Source organism: Triticum dicoccoides, chromosome 6A (assembly GCF_002162155.2).
Source record: "Triticum dicoccoides isolate Atlit2015 ecotype Zavitan chromosome 6A, WEW_v2.0, whole genome shotgun sequence".
Lineage (NCBI taxonomy): Eukaryota > Viridiplantae > Streptophyta > Magnoliopsida > Poales > Poaceae > Triticum > Triticum dicoccoides.
Genome location: NC_041390.1, coordinates 455,755,951 through 455,771,292, shown reverse-complemented (window position 1 = coordinate 455,771,292; position 15,342 = coordinate 455,755,951).

The window sequence follows — 15,342 nt, the reverse complement described above, 5'->3', positions numbered from 1 at the left end:
GGGGGGGTAAAATAATGATGACCCTTGGGCGCGCGACCCCCAAGGGAAAAGAAAAAGGCTAGGTGGCAAATGGTAAAACCAATGTTGGGCATTGCTGGAGAAGCTTTACTTAAGGCGAACTGTCAAGGGGTTCCCATTATAGCCCAACCGCGTAAGGGACGCAAAATCCGGGAACATAACACCGATATGACGGAAACTAGGGCGGCAAGAGTGGAACAAAACACCAGGCATAAGGCCGAGCCTTCCACCCTTTACCAAGTATATAGATGCATTAATTAAATAAGATATATTGTGATATCCCAACAAGTAAATAAATGTCCCAACAAGGAACGCCTCCAATCTTCACCTGCAACTAGTAATGCTATAAGAGGGGGCTGAGCAAAGCGGTAACATAGCCAATCAACGGTTTGCTAGGACATGGGGGGGTTAAGGGTTTGACATGGCAATTTGGGAGGCTGACAAGCAAATGGTAGGCATCGTAGCATTGGCATAGCAAAATGGCGAGCAAACTAGCATAGCAAAGATAGTAGTGATTTCGAGGGTATGATCATCTTGCCTGAAATCCCGCAGGGAAGAAGAACGAGTCCATGAAGAAGACAAACGGACATAGTCGAACGGGTCCTCACAAAAGCGACATAACCGGAACCAACCCGAAGAAGCAAACACCGGAAAAGAAGCACACAACATAGTAAACAACCAACACATCAACATGGCATGATGCACAATCGAGTATGAGGCATGTCCGGTTTAATGAAGCATGGCATGGCAAAGTGCACAAACAATCCTACAAATTAAGTGGAGCTCATTATGCAACGGAGTTGCATATTGAAGAAAACACCACATGACTTATTTAGTTCGATCTTGTTTATGTACCCAACAATATTAAATGTTGTTAGCATGGCAATAGGGTGAAGCAAATGAAAAGTACCTATCTAGTCAAGGTTAAATGAGGCCGGAAGCAACGTACAACAATTCCGAAAACTCCTCATATGCATATATTAGGTTTGGTACTGTTCTGCCCTAAACATTATTTTAGAGTTGTTAAACATGCAAGATGAGTGCACCATGTTAAACTAGGCATTTTTCTACCCCAATTACATATAAAGATTATTAAAATCGGAGTTACGGTTATTTAGTTATGAATTAAATCATTTTAACATGGCATAGGAGCAAATTAAAGCAAACAACATTTTTTAACATTTCAAACATAGATGAAAGTTGGATATTATTAATCTACACAAAATTCTGAGCAAGTTTCATATGTAAAACATTTTAATCCGATGCACGGTTAGTGAGTTATTAAATGCATGAACTAGGGGTACTATTCTGCAAAACTGGCGATCTCTGGATAAATAGGAAAAACGTTCAGGCAGAAAAAATATAGAGCTGGGCCGAAACTGGCCGGCCCAACGAGAGAGAGAAAAAAAAGGAGGGGGCGGTGGCCTCACCCAAGTGGGCTCGGCCCAGGAAGGGAGGGAGAGGCAGGCCGAGGGAGGCCGGCTGGAGCTGGGCCGAAGGCGGGGCGCTGGCCCGCGCGGGGGTGAGGTCAACGGGCAAGGGGAGCGAGCAGCTCCTCTGCTCGCTCCCGAGCGGTCATGGCGGCGGCATACGACAGGGCTGGTGAGGGTGGAGGTCAGGGACGACGGAACGGGCAGATCAGGTCGGGAACTGGTGGATCCGGCCCTCGGCGGCGGAGGACGGTGTACTAGGCGACCCGAGGCTACATGGCGGGGTTGCCCTGCGAAGAAGAGAGAGAGAGGACATGAGAGAGAGCACGGGGAGGACGGGAAGAAGGCCAGACGGCGAGGCTCTCGCCTGAGAGATCAGCGGCGGCGACACAGCGGGGCCCGGCGACGAGCTGCATCATCGAGGGGCTCCTCCCCTCGAGCGGAACCTGAAGTGAGCGCAGTAGTGGGGATCCGGGCCTGCACGGGTCTCAGATGGGCTCGGCGGGCCGCGGCGAAGTGGGGCGGCGCGCAGGCTGAGGTGGCGGGCGCCGATTGGGTGAGGGCGGCGATGTGATGATGTGGCGGCCTGCTATTGGCCGGAGCGACGTGGCGGGAGGCGGCGGACGCATCCGGCGGCGGAGTGGACATGTCCGGCGGCGCTGAGGGAGGAGTTTTAGGGTTTCAGGGAAAAGATCCGAAAACGAAAATGAAGGGGTCTATTTATAGAGGTAGAGGGAGCTAGGAAGCTCCAAATGAGGTGCGGTTTTCGGCCACGCGATCGTGATCGAACGACCGAGATGATGGAGCAGAGTTAGGTGGGTTTTGGGAAAAAATGGAAGGGTGTTGGGCTGCAACACACACGAGGCCTTCTCGGTCCCTCGGTTAACCGTTGGAGTATCAAACGAAGTCCAAACGGTACGAAACTTGACAGGCGGTCTACCGGTAGTAAACCAAGGCCGCTTGACAAGTCTCGGTCCAATTCGGAAATGTTTAATCCCCACACAAGAAAGAAAGGTAGAAATGACCACCGGAGGAGAACGGAACGCTGGATTGCAAAACGGGCAACGGGGAAAAATGCTCGGGCCATGAGACGAACACGTATGCGAATGGAATGCACATGATGACATGATACGCAATGCATGACACGCAAGCAATGACAAGGCAACACCAGCGAATAGCTGAACGACACCTGGCACATCGGTCTCGGGGCATTACAACACTCCACCACTACGAGAAGATCTCGTCCCGAGATCTAGAATGGCACCGGAGGGAAAAACGGAAGAGAAAGAGAAGAGGTAAAACAAATTGCTTCTTTGACAAACGAGTGAAACCAAAGAACCTTGAAAAAGGTTAAGCCATTTCGAGAAAAGAATACAACGAAGATGAACAAAGTTGAAAACACTCCATTAGAAAAGAGGGACAAAGAACATTGCAAAAAAACCTTGGGGTTGAAGGGCAAGATATATATTGAAAACACTCCGGTTAAATAAGGGGATCAAGGAAGTCCAAATTCGGGCAGCACTCCGGTTGAAATGAAAATAATTGAATAAGAACTTGATAAGGAGATAGAACTTGAAAAGAGGGCACGACACTCCGGTTAAATGGACAATCATGAAAAGAACATGATCTTAGAGAAACGAGTTGATAGGTTGAAAAGAGCGACATCACAATGCCTCCGGAACGAAAGAATAGAATAAAGATAATTGGAATAGGAGAAATGAGGAGAAAATGCCAACTACTGCCAAAAGAGGTTGAGAAGGCATCCTTAGGAGAAGGGTCGAACTGAGTTGTTGGAACACCAACAACGAAAAGATAGGCTTGAAGTGGGCTTATGGAAAACATCTCAAAACCAAGAGGTGAAAATCTGCCACTAACGGAAATAATATATTGGATTGATATCAACAAGGAGACGAGAAACTTATTTCACCGGGAGGGTAGATGAAAAACTTGGATCATATATGAGCACCATAAGTAGCAACAATCCTTAGGGAAGGCTTTAGGTGAAATATAACCCAAGATAATTCCAATGACGAGATTGATGGATTTAAAATATCTCATTCATGACAACATGTGAATCATGAAACATGAATTCAAATTATCAAGAATGACATAATACCACCTCGAATGGAACGGTTAAAGAATTGCACTCCAGATTGCACGATGAAGAATGCTTGAGCTTCTTAAAAGAATCTCGATGAAAACTTTGAGAAGGAATTAAATCCTTGATGAACCAACATGTAGAACCTTGATGAAGTACTCCGGTAAACAAAAGGCTGCTCAAACGAAAGGCAAGAGAAGATGGCAACACAAGGTGAAGACTTGCAAAGATTTAGATGAATCTCCGTGGTGATATAATTGCGAGAGGTAGGAACTCCGGGAAGAAAAAAAATAAGATGAACAATTGAGACCAAGAATTTTGATGAGCCTCCGGAATAGGGAATTAATCATTAGGATGAAACAAGAATAAGAATTACATTATGTTTATCCATCACCAATTTAAATTGATGACAATCAACGGATTTGGCACACTACTCATTCTCGTAGAAAGGATTAAGAGAGATATCGCATAAACTCGAGAAAATCTTCAACGAACCATCAGTAGGATAGAAACAACGAATAAATTGATATGATAAGAAAGAAGAAGAAATCTTGAACGAACCCACCGTAAGAATTGAAAATGATCGAAGTAGGGGTGCACCACCGGTAAGAATTAGCAAATGAACGAAGGTGCTTGAGAGAATTTAGATATATGAGAACGAAGCGATCACGAGCTGATAAGAGAATACTTGAATGATGCGCCAGTAAGATTTGGAGAAAGATAAGTGAAAACTAGAATGGATAAATCTTATTTGATGAACTCCGGATAATCAAACTGAGAAGACTCTTGAATTACTCCGGATGGGTGAGAAAGAATTCTGACAATCGAAAACAATTATGAGAGGATTGCAACAATCTCGAATGACGAAACTTGAAGAGAATGGAGCAAGGTTGAAAGAAGAATCTTCTTCGGTCTTCCAAACTGAGAATGACGACGAGAAATGCCATCATGACTTATTTAGGCACTCCGGAAGAATCAAAAGCGAAGAGATTGAGTCCACGATGAAAATAATTTGAACGATCTAGGAGATGGCATTTGACTGATGATAACTCATTCTTAAGTCAAACTTTGAAAGGAAATTTTTGAGGATAGCTCCGGGAAAATAGAAGAGTCAGGTAAGATCCTGGGAAAAGACCTGTGGGTTAGGGCCCACTCAAAATAAGCACCGTTGAAAAGATTTAAAAGAGAGAAAGCACCGGTTGAATTAAATGACTTGAATGAGATAACAACCTCAAGATATCTTCAGCACTCCGAAACAAATGAATAGCGAGGAGTGGATGATTAAGAGGTGCACCGGTATGAGAAGGTATTTGAAACGAGGAAAAAGAATATGATCAACAAAACTTGACTTGAAACCAGCGGAGATGAAAAGAATGAAGAATGATGAACTAGAAGCTCCGTTAGAGTCTTCATGAGAATCCCCGGATAAGAATATTGACGGAAAGAATGGAGAGACTTCACATGAATAGGATGGACACTTGATTACGAAATCTGAGTCCTTGAATAAAAAGGGTGGGAGGGTGGGAAAAACAAATGCAACTTGAGATGGATGAAACGAACACCATTGAGAAGAACTGATACTTGATCTTGCAGATGTTGAAATGATCGGATCCACTTGAGGAGAGACACACCAGTTGAAAAGAAATTGAAATGAGAAACTCGATGATCGAGAAGGATTAGTATTCACATAGAAATATGAGAACACCATTTGGGGAAGGTATGGAATCAACATTTGACTTCGAAGCAACTCGAATACCGCAACTCAAAACAAAAACAAAGGGATTGGCTTGCAGAATAAGCCAGAACAAACATATGATAGAGATTTCGTCCGAAGTTTTCGTGGTGGGGCCTACACGGGCTCGATCGTACAGCACCATCATGTACAAGGCAGTGCACATGACATACGAAGCGTCCCCGAGTCGGCATAGCCAAGGACTCTTTAAGACACAAAGAGACCACTGTAAAACCGACCGTGAATAGGCGGACCACTAGACGTCGAACCCCAATTTCATATCATACATCTGTCGGAAAGATATCCTAAGAGCTACTTGAATTCCCACCTATGAAACTCCCGAAATTTTCCCAGTTATGCAATCAGGTGTTGGGGATACAGGGGAAGCATAATATCTCACCCAAACTAGCAAATCCTACATCCAGCTGTATCCATCCTTCAACACATAACCAAGAAACCTTCGGAAATCATCTACCTCAACCTTCGAAAAGCATCCGTTATACAAGTTATGGCGATACTCCCGAACTCCCGCCCCAGTACTGGGTGGCGTCGAGGTTATCTCACCAACAAACTGCATAAAAGAGATTTTCGATGTCGGCGTACTAAACTCAGGTATTCCAGAACTGCAACGATAAAATTATGACGACAACACCTCAGAGCTCAACTCCCCGGGACACTTCCACAAAACCCCTGACAGGAGGCACCAAGACAATGTTCTCATCATAAAACCATCGGAACGATTCCAAGATACCCGCGTGATCCTAAAATTTTTTTTAGTGAAATTTGAGAAGAGAAGAGTCAAAACTCTACGTCAGGATGCCTTACCAGAGCGATGAGGAGACTGGGAAGTAAACAGAATTCCTAATCTCTCCGATATATAATTCCTAAATGACTCAAAACATTTTTCTAGACACAACTCTGCCGCTAAAAACGATCAAGCAATGGGGCTCCTAAGGTCGGGGAAGGCTCTGATTACCAACTTGTAACACCCTCGATGTGACTATATCTCCCACGTGTCGAGGCACGACTTAGAGGCATAATCGCATCGAAGGCATATGTCGCAAGTGAGGTAATCTTCACACAACCCATGTAATATAATAAGGGAAATAGATTACATAGTTGGCTTACAATCGTCACTTCACACAATTACATGAATAAAGCATTACAACAACCAAATACAATCAGGGCCCGACTACGGAGCCTAAATAAAAGAAGAACCCCAAATGCGACAAAGGTCCCCGATCGACCCCAACTGGGCTCCACTACTGATCAACTAGAACGAAACACCACAAAGGACAAGATCTTCATCGAGCTCCTCCTTGAGTTTGGTTGAGTCATCTGCACGGTCTCATCGGCACCTGCAAGCTGTTTTGGAAGTATCTGTGAGTCACGGGGACTCAACAATCTCACACCCGCGCGACAAGACTATTTAAGCTTATGGGTAAGGTAAAAGTATGAGGTGGAGCTGCAGCAAGCGACTAGCATATATGGTGGCTAACATACGCAAATGAGAGCGAGAAGAGAAGGCAAAGCACGGTCGAGAAACTATGATCAAGAAGTGATCCTAGACAACCTACGTCAAGCATAACTCCAACACTGTGTTCACTTCCCGGACTCCGCCGGAAAGCGACCATCACGGTTACACACGCGGTTGATTCATTTTAGTTAAGGTCAACTTCAGGTTTTCTACAACCGGATGTTAACAAATTCCCATCTGCCCATAACCACGGGCACGACTTTTGAAAGTTCCAATCCCTGCAGGGGTGTCCCAACTTAGCCCATCACAAGCTCTCACGGTCAACGAAGGAATAGACCTCCACCCAAGACATTCCGATCAGACTCGGTATCCCAGTACAACAAGACATTTCGACAGGGTAAAACTAAACCAGCAACACCGCCCGAATGTGCCGACAAATCCCGATAGGAGCTGCACATATCTCTTTCTCAGGGCACACTCAGATTGTCCTAGGTACGGGCAATCCAGCCCAGAGTTGCCCCTGGTGGCCACCGGCAGCTGACAGGTTGGACCAACACTCAGAGGAGCATTGGCCCGGGGGGGGGGGTAAAATAATGATGACCCTTGGGCGCGCGACCCCCAAGGGAAAAGAAAAAGGCTAGGTGGCAAATGGTAAAACCAATGTTGGGCATTGCTGGAGAAGCTTTACTTAAGGCGAACTGTCAAGGGGTTCCCATTATAGCCCAACCGCGTAAGGGACGCAAAATCCGGGAACATAACACCGATATGACGGAAACTAGGGCGGCAAGAGTGGAACAAAACACCACGCATAAGGCCGAGCCATCCACCCTTTACCAAGTATATAGATGCATTAATTAAATAAGATATATTGTGATATCCCAACAAGTAAATAAATGTCCCAACAAGGAACGGCTCCAATCTTCACCTGGAACTAGTAACGCTATAAGAGGGGCTGAGCAAAGCGGTAACATAGCCAATCAACGGTTTGCTAGGACATGGGGGGGTTAAGGGTTTGACATGGCAATTTGGGAGGCTGACAAGCAAATGGTAGGCATCGTAGCATTGGCATAGCAAAAGAGCGAGCAAACTAGCATAGCAAAGATAGTAGTGATTTCGAGGGTATGATCATCTTGCCTGAAATCCCGCAAGGAAGAAAACGAGTCCATGAAGAAGACAAACGGACATAGTCGAACGGGTCCTCACAAAAGCGACGTAACCGGAACCAACCCGAAGAAGCAAACACCAGAAAAGAAGCACACAACATAGTAAACAACCAACACATCAACATGGCATGATGCACAATCGAGTATGAGGCATGTCCGGTTTAATGAAGCATGGCATGGCAAAGTGCACAAACAATCCTACAAATTAAGTGGAGCTCATTATGCAACGGAGTTGCATATTGAAGAAAACACCACATGACTTATTTAGTTCGATCTTGTTTATGTACCCAACAATATTAAATGTTGTTAGCATGGCAAGAGGGTGAAGCAAATGAAAACTACCTATCTAGTCAAGGTTAAATGAGGCCGGAAGCAACGAACAACAATTCCGGAAACTCCTCATATGCATATATTAGGTTTGGTACTGTTCTGCCCTAAACATTATTTTAGAGTTGTTAAACATGCAAGATGAGTGCATCATGTTAAACTAGGCATTTTTCTACCCCAATTACATATAAAGATTATTAAAATCGGAGTTACGGTTATTTAGTTATGAATTAAATCATTTTAACATGGCATAGGTGCAAATTAAAGCAAACAACATTTTTTAACATTTCAAACATAGATGAAAGTTGGATATTATTAATCTACACAAAATTCTGAGCAAGTTTCATATGTAAAACATTTTAATCCGATGCACGGTTAGTGAGTTATTAAATGCATGAACTAGGGGGACTATTCTGCAAAACTGGCGATCTCTGGATAAATAGGAAAAACGTTCAGGCAGAAAAAAAATATAGAGCTGGGCCGAGAGAGAAAAAAAAGGAGGGGGCGGTGGCCTCACCCAAGTGAGCTCGGCCCAGGAAGGGAGGGAGAGGCAGGCCGAGGGAGGCCGGCTGGAGCTGGGCCGAAGGCGGGGCGCTGGCCCACGCGGGGGTGAGGTCAACGGGCAAGGGGAGCGAGCGGCTCCTCTGCTCGCTCCCGAGCGGTCATGGCGGTGGCGCACGACAGGGCCAGCGAGGGTGGAGGTCAGGGACGACGGAACGGGCAGATCAGGCCGGGAACTAGTGGATCCGGCCCTCGGCGGCGGAGGACGGTATACTAGGCGACCCGAGGCTACATGGCGAGGTTGCCCTGCGAAGAAGAGAGAGAGAGGACATGAGAGAGAGCACGGGGAGGACGGGAAGAAGGCCAGACGGCGAGGCTCTCGCCTGAGAGATCAGCGGCGGCGACACAGCGGGCCCCGGCGACGAGCTGCATCATCGAGGGGCTCCTCCCCTCGAGCGGAACCTGAAGCGAGCACGGTGGCGGGGATCCGGGCCTGCGCGGGTCTCAGATGGGCTCGGCGGGCCGCGGCGAAGTGGGGCGGCGCGCAGGCTGAGGTGGCGGGCGCCGATTGGGTGAGGGCGGCGATGTGATGATGTGGCGGCCTGCTATTGGCCGGAGCGACATGGCGGGAGGCGGCAGACGCGTCCGGCGGCGGAGTGGACATGTCCGGCAGCGCTGAGGGAGGAGTTTTAGGGTTTCAGGGAAAAGATCCGAAAACGAAAATGAAGGGGTCTATTTATAGAGGTAGAGGGAGCTAGGAAGCTCCAAATGAGGTGCGGTTTTCGGCCACGCAATCGTGATCGAACGACCGAGATGATGGAGCAGAGTTAGGTGGGTTTTGGGCCAAAATGGAAGGGTGTTGGGCTGCAACACACACGAGGCCTTCTCGGTCCCTCGGTTAACCGTTGGAGTATCAAACGAAGTCCAAATGATACGAAACTTGACAGGCGGTCTACCGGTAGTAAACCAAGGCCGCTTGACAAGTCTCGGTCCAATCCGAAAATGTTTAATCCCCACACAAGAAAGAAAGGTAGAAATGACCACCGGAGGAGAACGGAACGCCAGATTGCAAAACGGACAACGGGGAAAATGCTCGGGCCATGAGACGAACACATATGCGAATGGAATGCACATGATGACATGATATGCAATGCATGACACGCAAGCAATGACAAGGCAACACCAGCGAATAGCTGAACGACACCTGGCACATCGGTCTCGGGGCGTTACAGTTGAGAAGCTGCAGGAAGAAGTTGAAGACGGGAATGATAGAGCTACCACAGACACATTCTAGAGAGTGCCAAGGGCACAAAGGTCTTCAGCACTGCCAGTTGCCAGAGACTTCAGAGCTACTACTTCAGCACCTGTAGCAACTACCACTGTTGTACCTCCAGTTGCAACTCCTCCAGCTCCTCAGACATCTTCAGAAGCATTTGCAGATGCTATCCTCTCCACGCCATCTACGGACACTGGAGCAACCAGCCAGAAGACCACTTTAGGAGCTCCCGAAGATCGTGCCTAGAGTGCCGCATAACACTATGCATTTTCGAGCTTTTTGGTAACTTGTTGCCAAAGGGGGAGGAAGTGTATAGATCATTAGGCTTCGAGAGAGAGTGTGTTTTGCCTTTTGTTGCCTCTCTTGCTACTTTCTACTTTGATCGTTTGCTCGTTTGATTCCTATGCTAATATTTGTGCTTGCTCGTGAGATACTTTTATGATCATGTGTTTGATCATACTATGCTTTAATGTGTGCTTGAATGCCTATCTCCATTATCTGTGTATGATCAATCATGGTTTGTCCTTGGTGATGAGTGCATGTTCTTTATATCTTATCATTTTGGGCCCTCCACCAAGATGTATGTGACATGGAAGAGTGACCCATGATCCTAATCGATTGTGCATTTGCATTCAAAAGCAAATTTTAAATAATGCACAAATTTAGGGGGAGCTCTTGCTTATCACATACTTCTCTAAGCGACGATGTATTTCATTCATATTATTGTTTGTCTAGGCTTTGATTTATATGTTGTCATCAATTACCAAAAAGGGGGAGATTGAAAGTGCAACTAATCCCCGGGTGGTTTTGGTAATTCATAACAACATATAGCTCATTAAACTAATATCCATTCAAGTTAAATATTTCAGAAAGTTCAATGATTGGCATGGCATGTACTAGAGATGTGGACCTGTCAAAATGCTAAGGACAAAGATTGGCAAAAGCTCAAGACTCTTCATTTTCATTTTAGTGATCCAGGATCACATTGAGTCCATAGGAAAAGCCATTACTATTAAAAGGGGATGAGGTGTTGCTTAATGGTCTACTTCTCAAAGTGCTTAGTGATATGCTCCAAAACCCTCAACCACTTTCTCATTTCCAAATATGTCCAAAACCCAAAGTCAAACTCAGCCCTACCGATTTGATTTATCTGGCGCCACCGAGTTCTTTTGACATAGCCATTGCCAGAAACCCTAGACAATTCGGTCTCACCGATATGGATCTCGGTCCACCGAGATGGCAATGCAAACTCTCTGTTTCCCTTCATAACATTTCGGTCTTACCGAGATGAGCGATCGGTCCCATTGAGTTTGCCTAGCCAACTCTCTGTTTACTCATTGCTTAAATCGGTCTCACTGAGTTCATGCAATCGGTCACACCGAGATGAGGTTTTGCCCTAGCCCTAGCACATCGGTCCCACCGAGTTGATCACGTCGGTCTCACCGAGATTCCTAATGTTCACATTTTGAACTGAATTGGTCTCACCGAGTTCTTCTATTCGGTCTGACCGAATTTGGTCAAATATGTGTAATGGTTGGATTTTGTATGGAGGCTATATATACCCCTCACCCCTTCTCTATTCAAGAGATAGCCATCAGAACGTGCCTACACTTCCACCACTCATTTTCTGGGAGAGAACCACCAATTCATGTGTTGGGACCAAGACATTCCAATCCAATCACAAGAATCTTGATGTCTAGCCTTCCCCAAGTTGCTTTCCATTCAAATCATCTTTCCACCATAGCTAAATCTGTGAGAGAGAGAGAGTTGAGTGTTGGGGAGAGTATCATTTGAAGCACAAGAGTAAGGAGTTCATCATCAACACACCGTTTATTACCTTTTGGAGAGTGGTGTCCCCTAGATTGATTAGGTGTCACTTGGGAGCCTCCGACAAGATTGTGGAGTTGAACCAAGGAGTTTGTAAGGGCAAGGAGCTCGCCTACTTCGTGAAGATCTACCCGAGTGAGGCAAGTCCTTCGTGGGCGATGGACATGGTGGGATAGACAAGGTTATTTCTTCATGGACCCTTCGTGGGTAGAGCCCTTCATGGACTCGTGCAACCGTTACCCTTCGTGGGTTGAAGTCTCCATCAACATGGACGTACGATAGCACCACCTATCGGAACCAGGCCAAAACTCCCCATGTCTACATGGCGTTTGCCTTCTCCAAACCCTTCCCTTTACCTTCATATGCAATATTTTTCTTTTCGCTGCTACACTCTTAGAATTGCATGTGTAGGTTGATTGCTTGACTTGTGCTAAGTTGCTAAAATCTGCCAAGACTTAAAATTGGGAAAAGGCTAGATTTTTATATGGTCAAGTAGTTTAATCACCCTCTCTAGACCTACTTTTGATCCTATAATGTCTCCGCCATCGCTCGCATAGTTTGTCTTATTTGCCACGTATCACTGTGTCGGCCTCTACTCGCGTCCCTCGACGCACTCTGCTCGCCGTTAGGCACCGCAACGCGCTGTGCTCACCGTTAGGCACTACGGCGTGTTCTGCTCGTGTGTGTCAGTGCAGTCTGCTGTTCCTCGGCGCGCTCTGCTCGCGTACCTCCACGCGCTCGGCCTGTGGACACTTTTCCTTGTGTGTTCAATTGCTATTTGAATATATATGGTTGCTCGCCGTTGAGGCACCGCGGAGCGCTCTACTTGCGTCCTTGCGCGCACGCTCTGCCAGCGGTTGGGGCATGTGCACGATCACGTTGGGGGCCCATATGCATGCGATTGCACCGTGGAGTTGCCACGGTGCAGTTACGTGCAACACGATGGAGTTACGCACTATAAATTAGAACTACCATCCGGGCGTGGGGATATTCCAGTCCGTTCGGCTTCCCCATTAATTCCCGTGACCATTATAACCTTAGTCTCTTCAACCTTTTGATCTCGCCCCACACAACAAGCACACCCACCATGACACATACAGAGAGGATATCTAGCGGTGCTCCAATGGAGTTCGGTGAGCATAAAGTCAAGACCTCGGGAGACGGATCTCATGATGGTGTACACCATCGATCCGGCCGTGGTGGAGGACTACATCAACACCATGGAGCATTTGCTTGCTGGAGACAAGTACAAGGTGGTCGGCATCGACCTCCAGTACACCATCGGTCTTCCCGACAAAGATCAAAAGGTTGTCGTCGCCCAGTTGTGCGCGCGCCATCATGTCCTCATCTACCACTACTACATGGCCACAGAGCCTTACGACCATTTCGCCAGGTTTGTCAACAACATCGACTACAAGTTCGCTACGATGGAAACCACCAACGATGTAAAAGCGCTCAGGGTTACGGGCTTGGCCTGCAAAAACCTTGTTGAAATTCGTGAGCACTACAGGGTCTGGGGCAGCACGAAGAAGGACTCCCTGGTTGAACTCGCCTCGGCCATCATCGACCCCTACTATGAAAATATGAAGCAGGATGCCAAGAGAACAAGTCCCGTATCCTGGCACGGGGCCTGGATGTGGCAACTGGATGAACCTCACCTCAGGTTCGCGGCCAAGAGCGTGTACACATGCTATGAGATGCACAGGCGGATCGTTGACATGAGGAAGTGCCTCGTTACCGAAACCGATGAGGCCGGATCGAGCCACAAGCAGAGTAGTAGCGGCAAGCGTCACAAGAAGTAGATGATGATCAGATGATCGTTTATCCTAGTTAATTATGCATGTAATATATAGTTAACTTTGATGTGTGGAATTGTCATGTGTGTAGTAGCCACATATGTAATTATGCATGTAATAGTTTACTTTGGTGTGTGCAAATGTCATGTGTGTGGTAGCCACCTATGTAATTGGATGTTTAATTTGGTTATGCAACCATGTCCTTATAAGTGAGTGAGTGTGTGTGTGTGTGTGTGTGTGTGTTGTTGTTGTTGTTCTGTATGCAATCCCAATGCAAAACACACACGTCTTATTAGCAGCAATCATCTATGTTATTATCGGTCTTCACACACATTTCTGATTACAGACCTGTTTGCCGCGTATCACATATATCTTGTTAAACTGAACCGTTTCTGTTATCTTGGCTCAGCGCAAACAGTTCATCCGAGTGAACAGTTTGCCCTCTATCGCACACACCTTGATCTGGCTGACCGTTTCTTTTGTTCCACCTAATCACAAACAGTTCATTTGAGTGAACCGTATGCCGTATATTGCACACACCTTCATTTGGCCGCCCATTTTTGTTCTTCTGCCTCATTGCAAACAGTTCACTGAACTGAACCGTATGCCCAGCATCGCACACACAACTAAAATCTGAACCGTGTTTGATGTACCCGCCATCGCAAACGTTTTGCATCTTTCTTGACCGTTTTTACATCATCGATTGCGATTATTACATCACACACAGTTTCATCGAAGGGTCTCTGATTGTAGTGTCGCGTTAGCAACATCCTACAGTAGTGACCCTTACACTTGGGGATTGTCGAACCACTCCTATGGAAGAGCAAGCATGTCATCTTGATGGGAAGCCTGACAGCAGGCCTGCCCCCGGGCCCAGAAGACGCGAAGAAGGCCCAATAAGAAGGGGAGCCCAGGGTTCTGATAGAGATCGGAGGGTCGTCTTGGCGTGCAAGCCAAGATGGCAGAGGCGCGAGGTCGGTTAGATCCCTGTGTAAATCTTAGCCTCCGCTGTCTATATATGTCAGAGCTAGGGATGATAGTAATTCCAATCTACTCCCGTAGAAGCATACCATCGGTAGCTATTACATCCACATCCTTGTAACCCCCTTGCACGAGGTGCCTCACCATTAATACAAATCCAAAGCACGACGTAGGGTATTACCTCGCCATGAGGGCCCGAACCTGGGTAACTTCCTCGTGTTAACTCCGTTCTACCACTTCCGGTCGCATTTGCCACCCTACCGAGGGTATTGACGGTTTTCTGTACTGTCAAGGCCCTCGACCCTTCACACACGATGCTTTGGTTGACGTTCTGCATGACTAAGGTGGCCCAGTTCGATCGATAGCATCCGATCCTGGTCTGGTCCCCTCATGATCAAGGCTCTGTGATTTCAACATTTTCATAAGCACCATGCGGGAAACCGACGTGCAGGAGCCGCCTTCATGGGATGGCTTCATCATGGAGATCAGCTATCTACATCAACAATTTAGGACTAAGTGAGCTTCATGAACCGTTTTCGACAAGCTTGCTGATACTTGTGGGTTATTACTTGCATAGGCCGGCTCCAGCAGACCGACCCCGACCAAGAAGCAGCTAGATTCGAAGACCAGTTCGAAGGCTACTAACGGTGTTACGACACAGGGGTGCACCACCTTACAGAAGTCGTCCTGACTAGGACGATCTGGGGGCCCATAGG